Genomic DNA, 8,934 nt, shown 5'->3' with positions numbered 1-8,934 from the left:
TGGAGATATAAGTAGTGCTGTTTCAGTGATAAAGGTATCTGCCAAGATCACACTGTGTGTTCATAGTACCCAAATTTCACCTCCAGATGGACTATATGGACAGGCTGCTCAGCATTTTGGGTGAAGTTATTGCATGCACCACATTGACTGTGATAAGCAGACACAGCTGCAGTCCAGCCCACTGGCTGCAGAGATGCTGTAAGGATGCTTCATTTTAGCTTACAGTGGGGACACAAATGCACTTGCTTGCTTGGGTCCCAAGAGCTTGATCCTGCTCACCAGCAAGGTTCCCAGGTGCCCAATAATCCCTGCATAAATAAGGACAGATGTCTACCCATCAGCCAGTTCCATACTTGTTTGCATTTCAATGTGCATTTAAAAAAAAAATACTATGACTGGATAACACTCTCCCAGAGACCACGTTATTTCATATCAACTCAGACTAATGCCACGTTCAGAACTCCTCTGCAAACCTAGGAGAATTATTTGCAGGGCTACTGAAATTCAAAGGAAAGCTTCAGTCAAGGACTCCTTGGGTTTTCCAGGCATAAGTTGTGTAGTTACAATAGGAATCATGTTATTTCACAGGAAGTGATTACCTATCCTTGGAGGTGGTCAAGTCCCTGGGCTGAAGGTATTGGGAGGTATCCCTACCCATGCAGGGAGCTGGAACTGGATGGTCTCTGTGGTTTCTTTCAACCCAAGCCAATCTATGACAATGGACACAAGAGAATCCATACACGGACTGTTGGTTGTACATCTAGAGAAGGTCAGGACACTTAGGAGAATCAACTGTTCTTCTAAGCACCAGTCCTATGGCTTCCTGAGCAGCAAGGAGATCAGTTAGTGCTCCCAGTAGCTCACTCCCTTTATAATCTCAGACTGGTAACACTTTTTTAGGAGGGTTTCAATAGGCCTCTACATCCCTTTGCTTTCTCAGCTCCACACAGTTCACGACAGGTACCTTGCTATCTCCAGCCAAGGAAAGTGCTGATGCACCACAAATGTGTCATTTCTCTGGCATTTGGGTGACCCGGATCTCCTCCAGCATCTCTGCAGGTCAGATGCATATAGCAGCCATGCTCCAGCGTGGACATCACAACCACAATGCTGGGAGGCCCTGGTAGTAAAGGTAAGTTTGGTGACTTCAGCTGTTTGGACAAAGCATGTGTGTGCATGTGTATGTGTTGGAAGGTTCATGAGTTGCTTCATTAACAGCCCCTGTCCCTGGTACATCAGACTTCACGCCGTGTGTTTTGCTTCCACACAGAGCAGTTCATCCATCTGGACAAGAGCAGGGTTGGCTACAAAGCCAAGCTGCAGGAGGGAGCAAGCAGTAATCTTCAACCCAAACCATTGCTGCTGTCGGATGAATCCCTAACCTGTGCTCCCAGCTGGCTAACTGGAGCTTGCAAGGCTAATTTTATGTCTCTGGCTTCAGGTTACAGCCTGGCACCTTAAAATAAATCAGCACTGAGTTTGAGTTAACTTAAAAAAAACCCTGGGTGGTAGGTTAGGCATGGAGAAGAAAATAAATAGTGGAAAACTTAAGTGAGCAGAGAAAGAGACAGCACCTGTGCTGCTGTCAACCCAAGCACGACTCTGGCACTGGGAAGCAGCAAGGATAAAGAGCCCTTGGGCAAAGGGGCAGCTGAGAAGAGGATGGGAGCCATGAGCAAAGCACGGTGCTGCTCTGGGTGCAAACTGTGCTCTGCAGAAGCCAATTTGAACAGTAGTTTCTCTTGTTACCACTGTTTCTTGTTACATTTGTTCCTCTTCTTTCTTGTTTTCCCTCTGCCAAAGGAGCAGTCACCCTGAAAACTGGGAATTATTGTGGGGAGAATTATTTAGGAAATAATCCCTTTTTTTCAAAATGGGAAATTAAAAGAAAAAAAAAGACAATCAGGTATTTTCTGTGCTCAGGAACAGTGAGAGCAGAAAGAGGGGAGAAATCCTTGCAGGAAAGAAAAGCTTTCTCCTCGCTCTGCTGTCTGCTGCAGCAGAAGCAAACGGATGAATGAGAAATAAGGAAAAGTGAGTTGTGAGCACTGGGTCCGAAGGCTGACTGCTGCTCATCTGCTCCCTCGGAGCAGGCAGTCTCACAGGACAGCCTCAGGTAGCATCCGACCACGTCTCCCAGCTCATCTGCGTGTGGGTTCGGGGTGTGCTGGAGCTCAGCTAAACCTGCCAGCCATTTGGAGCTGGATTCCCTGCTCACATGCTGAGGAGAGCTCGGCTGGTTGGACCGAGAATTGCAAAGCCGCTTTCTAGGAAAGAAGCTTTGCACAACAGAAGGGAAAATAGGTCGTCGTCAAGGTTTAGGGCATCTGCAGAAGAAAGTAAACAAGTGGGTGAGATGGGAGGACAGCTCGGTTGTGATCCCTGGCAAACCTTTCCGTATGCACAACGGAGGAATCGCTGCCCCATGACACCCACAGGTGCTCTTTAGGGTACAGCTTGCACCTATGCATGGTGCACTTAGAGCAGATGCACCCCTGGCATCACTGCTGATGGGAGCAGGAGGTTATAGGATGGTGCTGAGAAATTTGCTGGGGGGAGCAGAAGGCTCCAGGTCCACAGGTTTTACTGTGTGGGGGTTTTGGTGTCACAATCTCTGGTTGTGCCCCAGAGGGACCCTGTGCAGACTGCAACCAGGGCACCCCAGCAACCTCTTCCCACCACCTCTTCCTCACCACAGCCCTACAAAAATCTCCAAACCAAGACAACAAATAACAACCACCAACTCACTGCAAAAACACAAGTCCCTAAAAACACTCTCAGCAAAACCCCTTGGGGGAGCTCAGCTCCCCTCTGTGTGCTTCCCAACTCCGTTACCATTCTACTGACCCCAGCATGGGGTTGGGGCTGGGGGAGAAAGGTGGGTGAACAAAGTCGTGGGCTTGTGCACTGCCAAAGAACGCTCTGTGTTCATGGTCTGCAGGGCAGCAGGGGCTCCTCTCCCACCCCACACATCTGCCAGCCGCCTGGCCCTGCCGCCAGCCGCCCCAGTACATCTTGTTTGTGTTTTTCCGCGAGCACACTCCCAGCGGGTTATGTCAGAGGTGAGGAATGCAGGGCCACCCTGTGTCATGAGATCAGACTTACATTTTTAGGCTGAAGGCTTTTTACCGTATTTTCTGGGAAGCAGCGCGTCCGCGGGGCCCCGGAGGGGTGGGAGAGTTCGTTCGCCTCCATCCCTTCTTCCCAGCCCTCGGACGGGAGGAGCGGATGGGGCCCGTCTGCTGGAACAAGCTCTCCCTCTGTTCCTTGCAAGGAAAGGCAGTGAATTAAGGGGAATGAAAAGGCAGCAGTGAAAGGCTGCCGGGCACCGCGCCAAACGCTCTGCAAAAGCTGGCGGGGAGAAGCGGCAGCGAGCAGTGAGCTGGAGGGACCAGCACTGCAAATTGCTCCATGGGGGGAACTCATCTGAGCTCCAGTGGCCACGAAACAGCATCCTTCTGGGGGCTGAAAGCACGAGGAAGAGGCATGAACCCACACAGGGCATCGGGGAGCTGGCCCAGGAGCTCCTTACGTGGAGGGTCTGACCCAAAGCACTGCACGCATTCATGATTCCCCATTGCTGGTCGTGCAGCCTCACACCTAACCTTTCTAACTTCTTGCCTGTGCTGTGCAGAAGTCCTTCTGCTAAAGGAGACCTCGTGCAAAACCCAGGGCGCTGCTGCTTATGGCTTGCACTGCTTCCAAGAGGAGGGGAGATGGTTGGGTCTCAGTGCCATCACATGGAGAATCCACGGAGGTGGGCAGGAGGGCTGTGGCAGTGCTGAGCCTACCTTGATGCTGGGAAAGGCTCTCTTGTTAGCTCTGTTTGTTGCAGGGGAGTTTGATAGATGACCTTTAAGGGTCCCTTCCAACTCAAACAATTCTATGATTTTTTTCTTCCCATTCTCCTGAAATAGTTGCAGTTGTAGAGATTTCGAGATGGAAAAGACAAAAAGCAAAGAGAAACACTTCCACCGATCATATCCAAAATGAACACCACTGTTATTTTTGTTGTTCTTCCTTGTTGTTGTTATGTTTTGACTTATGGAGGGTTTTGACATGGTGCTGTTTTGTACTGTGTCAAAAGGAAAACAAACCCTGAAATACCAAATTCTTTCACACAATGGCCTTTCCTTTCTCTACGCGTCCCTGTGAGAAGGGCCTCTTGCAGCTCTCCTCTCTTCCCAGAACAAGAGAACAAATACCAGGAAATCTGGAGAGATGAACTGCACAGAGCTGGCTGCGGTGCAGAAGTGTGGAGCAGCCCCATCTTTCCCATAGCTCCACTGCTGGCTGGTCCCCATCTGGAGGCCAGGTAAACCTCCAGCCAGCAAGGATGATCCCTCTGCCACTGGCAGTTTCCTGATGAGGCCCTCAGACTCCTTCTCCGCTTGGTAGGAGTTCACATTGTCTCTCATCCTGGTTCCTCTGTTATCTACCAACCTGTTTGCTATGCCATCTCACCCCAGGGAAGGTTCAGATTGGATATTATGAGCAGTTTCTTCTCAGAAGGAGTGGTGATGCAGTGGCACAGGCTGCCCAGGGAGGTGGTGGTGTTTACCTGGAGGTTTGTAGAGCCATGGAGGTGTGGCACTGAGGGATGTGGTCAGTGGGCATGGTGGGGGTGGACTAATGGTTGGACTTGGGAATCTTAGAGGTCTTTTCCAAGCTTAATGATGCTGTGATTCTACAATTCTACATGTGATCCCCAACTCTTTCAGTCATTCTATCATAGCCCCAGGAGCTTCATTAGGAAATTCCCTCTTTCATGACACAACCTAGGAAAGGGCTGATAGCTGGCTCACAGAAATTAGAAGAGAGAGGCCATTGATAACATGGGATCCTTGGGAAAAAATGAGGCTTGTTTAGTTGTTTATGATGCCATTTTGTCAATCTTTTTGTCTGCCTTGCCTTTCATGAAGTTGTGCTTTGGTAAGATTCCTGTTTTATCATTTAGAGTTGAGGAAGCAGAAGCCTGTGATTGGGTTTCAGTTTTCCTGGCCCTACATACTGAACCAGAGCCTAACGACTGCCATACAAGGGCTGGAGGAGGGGTTGAGAGTCTACCTTGGTTGTCCCAGAAGACTCCTTTTCTATAAATGACATGAAGAAAACAACTTGGCTTTTAGATATCTTTTAGATGCCCAGTATGCTTTGAGGAGAAGAAATAATCACTAACAATGATAATATATCTTTACATTTGATATAAGTTCAGTTCAACTGCGGTGAATTCATACGCTTTTGTTTCTTAAATTTGGGAGAAACAGACTGACATCACTCACCAGCCGTTCACTGTTCTAGCAGAGAACAGTAACTAAGGGAGGCCAAAGTCTGTATCTGTTACTCTGCCCCAGATGGTGACTTGACCTCTCAGGCGGGCAGTGGTGACCCTTAATGGCTGGGAACTTGAGGCTTATGCTCCACCCCTACCCATGGCCACCAGGGCTGACCTAGAAACTTGGAGAAGCATGTGGTGATGGATAATCTCTTTGAAAGACACTGGAGGATATGTTGGCATCAGTGGAGAGCCCTACCACAGAGAAGTCTCCTGAGAACTGTGTTAAGACAGGTTCATCACTCCACAACATGGCCAGAGTTTTCCTATAACACTGCTGCATCCAGGACCATCAGGTATCCCATAGTCAAATGAACAAGTCAAACTCATAATTCATCCTCCCTGGTTCCCATGGGGCAGCAAGAGTGCCCTAGGAGTTCTTGGTGACTTTGGTTCTCCTCCACTGTGGTTCACTTCTCTAGTCCTCCTTGTTCTTACACCCTGAATGGCAAAACAGAAAAGATCTCAGTGCAGAAGCAATAGTCAGCACAGTGCTCCATCTTCCCTTACTCTTCCCCTGCGGTCTGACAGCTGGATAGCAGGAATCAGAAGGTGCATGGGAGATGCTGAAGGGTGTTAGAGAATTGTTGTACAAGCCACTGCAGAGAAAAGGTGTGGGAAGGGCTTTGGGCAGCAAAAGCATGATGATTTAATCAACTTCTGCAGGATTTTTGCCAGGCATATCCTGTCCAGCTTGCATTGCACTGGCTGGCAATGAGGCGAGTCAGTGGCAGCCAACTTCCAATGACCACGACTAGCTTCCTTTCAGCCTCAGTAGCTGATTCATGTTTTGGTCTTCTGCCCCACCCAGTCTAGAGTGAGTTCAGCACGTCTTCCTAAGCATCGCTTTCCTGCCTCAAGGCTCTCCCTCCTCTGCTGACCTTCCCACATTCATAGCTCAACCCTCTGCCACCAGTCCTCTCTGTTCTCCTGGACTGGACACCACGTAAGGCAGGAGCCAACAGCTTGTTGGCTTTGACTCACCATCATCTAGGAAAAACGCTGGCCTATCCTGATGGCTATGCTTCCTCTTGCACCATCTGCTGTTCAGCACAGCCATCCCCAGCCCAAAGAATCCGTGTTTATCTCCATCACCCTGTCTCTTGGCAAAAGGCCACTCCTGTGGTCACTGTTCCTATATGGCACTGCTGAAGATGGCATCCGGGAAATGGAGCTGTGGAATTTGAGCACTGGCAATGGGCTGGCATCCTGGCAGTGGCTTTTTGCATTCCCTGAGACTTTTTCTGGGGCAGTGGCTCAGAAAACATCAACCTGCACAAAGCTCAAGTTTTGGTCTCAGTGATGTACCTGCCTATAGTCTGAGATAGGAATCAAAACCTGATGGTTTCCTGTGGGACCTGGACTCCTCAGTGGTGTGAACGCGTGTGGTCTGCTTCCTTAAATAACCATCACATGGGTTTTCTCTCTGACAGAAGAGCAGCTCACAGGTGCAGTCTGAGGCTGAGAAATGGAAAATCAAAGGAGATGCCTTGATGTGATCTCTTACTGTCTTGCAGAGAAAAGAAGAGGTGAAGTCTGGCTCCCCTGTTCTGCCAGGCTGTTCAGATGTTCTATCAGTACAATTTTTCTCCTCTATTCCTGTGGGTCAGGAATAGAGGAGATATTATTACTGCAGCTTAAAGACAGGAGATGGGTAATGCCTGAAGGACTGGGAGACATCCTCTGGGACAATGAGGATCTGCTTGCATAGCAAAAGACCCAGAAGAAGTGGGGCTGTGTCCATGTAAAATAACAGAAAACAAAAGCTTTTCTTTCTCCCTAAATAAGTCAGTTCTGTGTTTCCTTTGTGGTTCGCTTTTAAAAGCTTGCTGAATTTAAGGAGGATGTGGTCACACACATTGGAAGCTCCAGATGCTAAAACATAAAAACACAAATCTGCATTAAACTCACATTTCTGATGAGTTAAATCTCATGTGCTTTCACTCTATTTTTCTTGCAGGCTGCCATAGCTATCATGTCTCTGGGAGAGCATTTGCCCACCACATCAGATAATCCTTCTTTCATTCCTCTGACAGGATCCAGTTTTCTATTATTTACTGATGTCACTGTAGCCTAGGAGAGAAATCAACACAGTAATGAATTATGGACTATGCTGGTAGGACATTTCACTCTGTTTGTTTGATTTGAGTGTGAACAAACACCAGATAATTAAAGATGAGTTCAAGCTACAACACTCACTTCTGTCTCCTGAATTGCCCTGCATGGTGAGGAGTGTCTGGATTGAGTGCTTCATGTCCATAATTACAAAGGTAAGATCCTTAACAAAACCTGCAAGTTGAGAAAGCATAGGCAGCCACTGTTGAACTCTTCTTCAATACACCCAAACTACAGCATTCCACGTTCTGCCTGACATAGTCAAGATGCGAGTGAACTTTTGAGTGCCCTCCGAGTTTATAGCTCGTATTGTTGGTTACAAAGCTGAGAGAATTAAATATGTTGACTTTGGGTCTGGAGGACTCCTTACTCGGGTGTTTGAGCTTTAGCTCATCATTTTGAACTCCTGGCCATCACACTGGTGAATGCTTGTTTTGCTGTCGGATGAAGATCACAGCTGGCAGCCAAACATTTGACCTGGGGAGTGAAGCCCATTACTGTGTGACTCACAAGGTAAAATCAACAACAAGAGCCTTATAAACACAGCCCAACTCTACTGCTTGTAAAATGCCACTATGACAGCAGCAGCATGGAGCAGTATTCTTACCACTTGGGAGGAAAGAAGGCTTTCCTCCCAGGAAACCTTTTAGGGTGTGACATTAAACAAGCACTTGTTCCTAGAAGCTGCAGATTTGGCTTAAAGGACACTGGAACTGAGCTATGGCAACTGTTATTCAACACCTGAATTGCACTGGTGCCTGTGACTCCTCTCACAGTGTATGTACCAAGTGCTGCTGCGTGGCACACATCATGGTCTGTGTGGACAACTCAGTCTCCAGGGAAGTGTCGAGCAACAGAGCAACTCCCCTGGCATTGATGAAACCCATAGGAAAGCCACTTGAGGTAGGGAGAAGCGTTTTTCTTGCTGGTTGGTTCACATTTTATGTGCAGTTGTAAAATTTAAAAGGTCATTTAGCATGCAGTCAGCAGATGGAGTAAGGCATTTTTTGCATTCGAACCGTAGCAGGCTGTATTCAGCAACTGATCATTAGCTGAGATGGACACATGGGGACACTCCAACCTCATACAGGGACACTGCAGTCCTTTGGGGAACTTGGAAATCCTTGTGGCTGCAAGGTCCCCACAAACTTTGGTCCTTACACATGGGGTGAAGGCACTGAATGGCAGTCGATGGCCTGTCCCACCAGAGTCCGGATGGAAAATATGGATTTCCTTTAAATGCTCAAGAGAGGGAGTGGACTCTCAGATGCAGCTGTCCTTGTACAACAGGGAGAGTGAGGACTGTCAGGACTCGAGCTTTCCACGTATACATTCACCCTGGTAGTCTGAGCACCAAATCAGACATTGCCCACCCTGTGCTTGTGGTAGGCTTGTCCTTCCTTGGAGACAAAGGGAATTACAGAATCACAGAACCATAGTATAGAATATGGAAAGGACCCACGAGTATCATTGAGTCCAACTCC

At 48.2% G+C, this 8,934-nt stretch overlaps 1 long non-coding RNA gene across 3 annotated transcripts; it reads right to left on the bottom strand.

Moving 5' to 3' along the window:
- Positions 1-400: 400 nt before the first annotated feature.
- Positions 401-3,287, bottom strand: LOC128086719 (uncharacterized). 3 transcript variants are annotated; one of them, XR_008209502.1, is made up of 3 exons: positions 3,106-3,287; positions 965-1,120; positions 401-710 (listed from the first exon to the last, which is right to left on the bottom strand). It is a non-coding gene; the product is annotated as an uncharacterized LOC128086719 (long non-coding RNA). The 3 variants fall into 3 exon arrangements; XR_008209503.1 differs by having other exon boundaries at positions 401-2,327; XR_008209501.1 differs by having other exon boundaries at positions 401-1,120.
- Between the last annotated feature and the right edge of the window lie 5,647 nt (positions 3,288-8,934).

The sequence above is a fragment of the Tympanuchus pallidicinctus genome, unplaced genomic scaffold (assembly GCF_026119805.1).
Source record: "Tympanuchus pallidicinctus isolate F22 unplaced genomic scaffold, pur_lepc_1.0 scaffold3, whole genome shotgun sequence".
NCBI classification, from domain to species: Eukaryota; Metazoa; Chordata; class Aves; order Galliformes; family Phasianidae; genus Tympanuchus; species Tympanuchus pallidicinctus.
The sequence above is the reverse complement of the archived record's forward strand: the minus strand, read 5'-3'. Positions and strand labels throughout refer to the sequence as shown.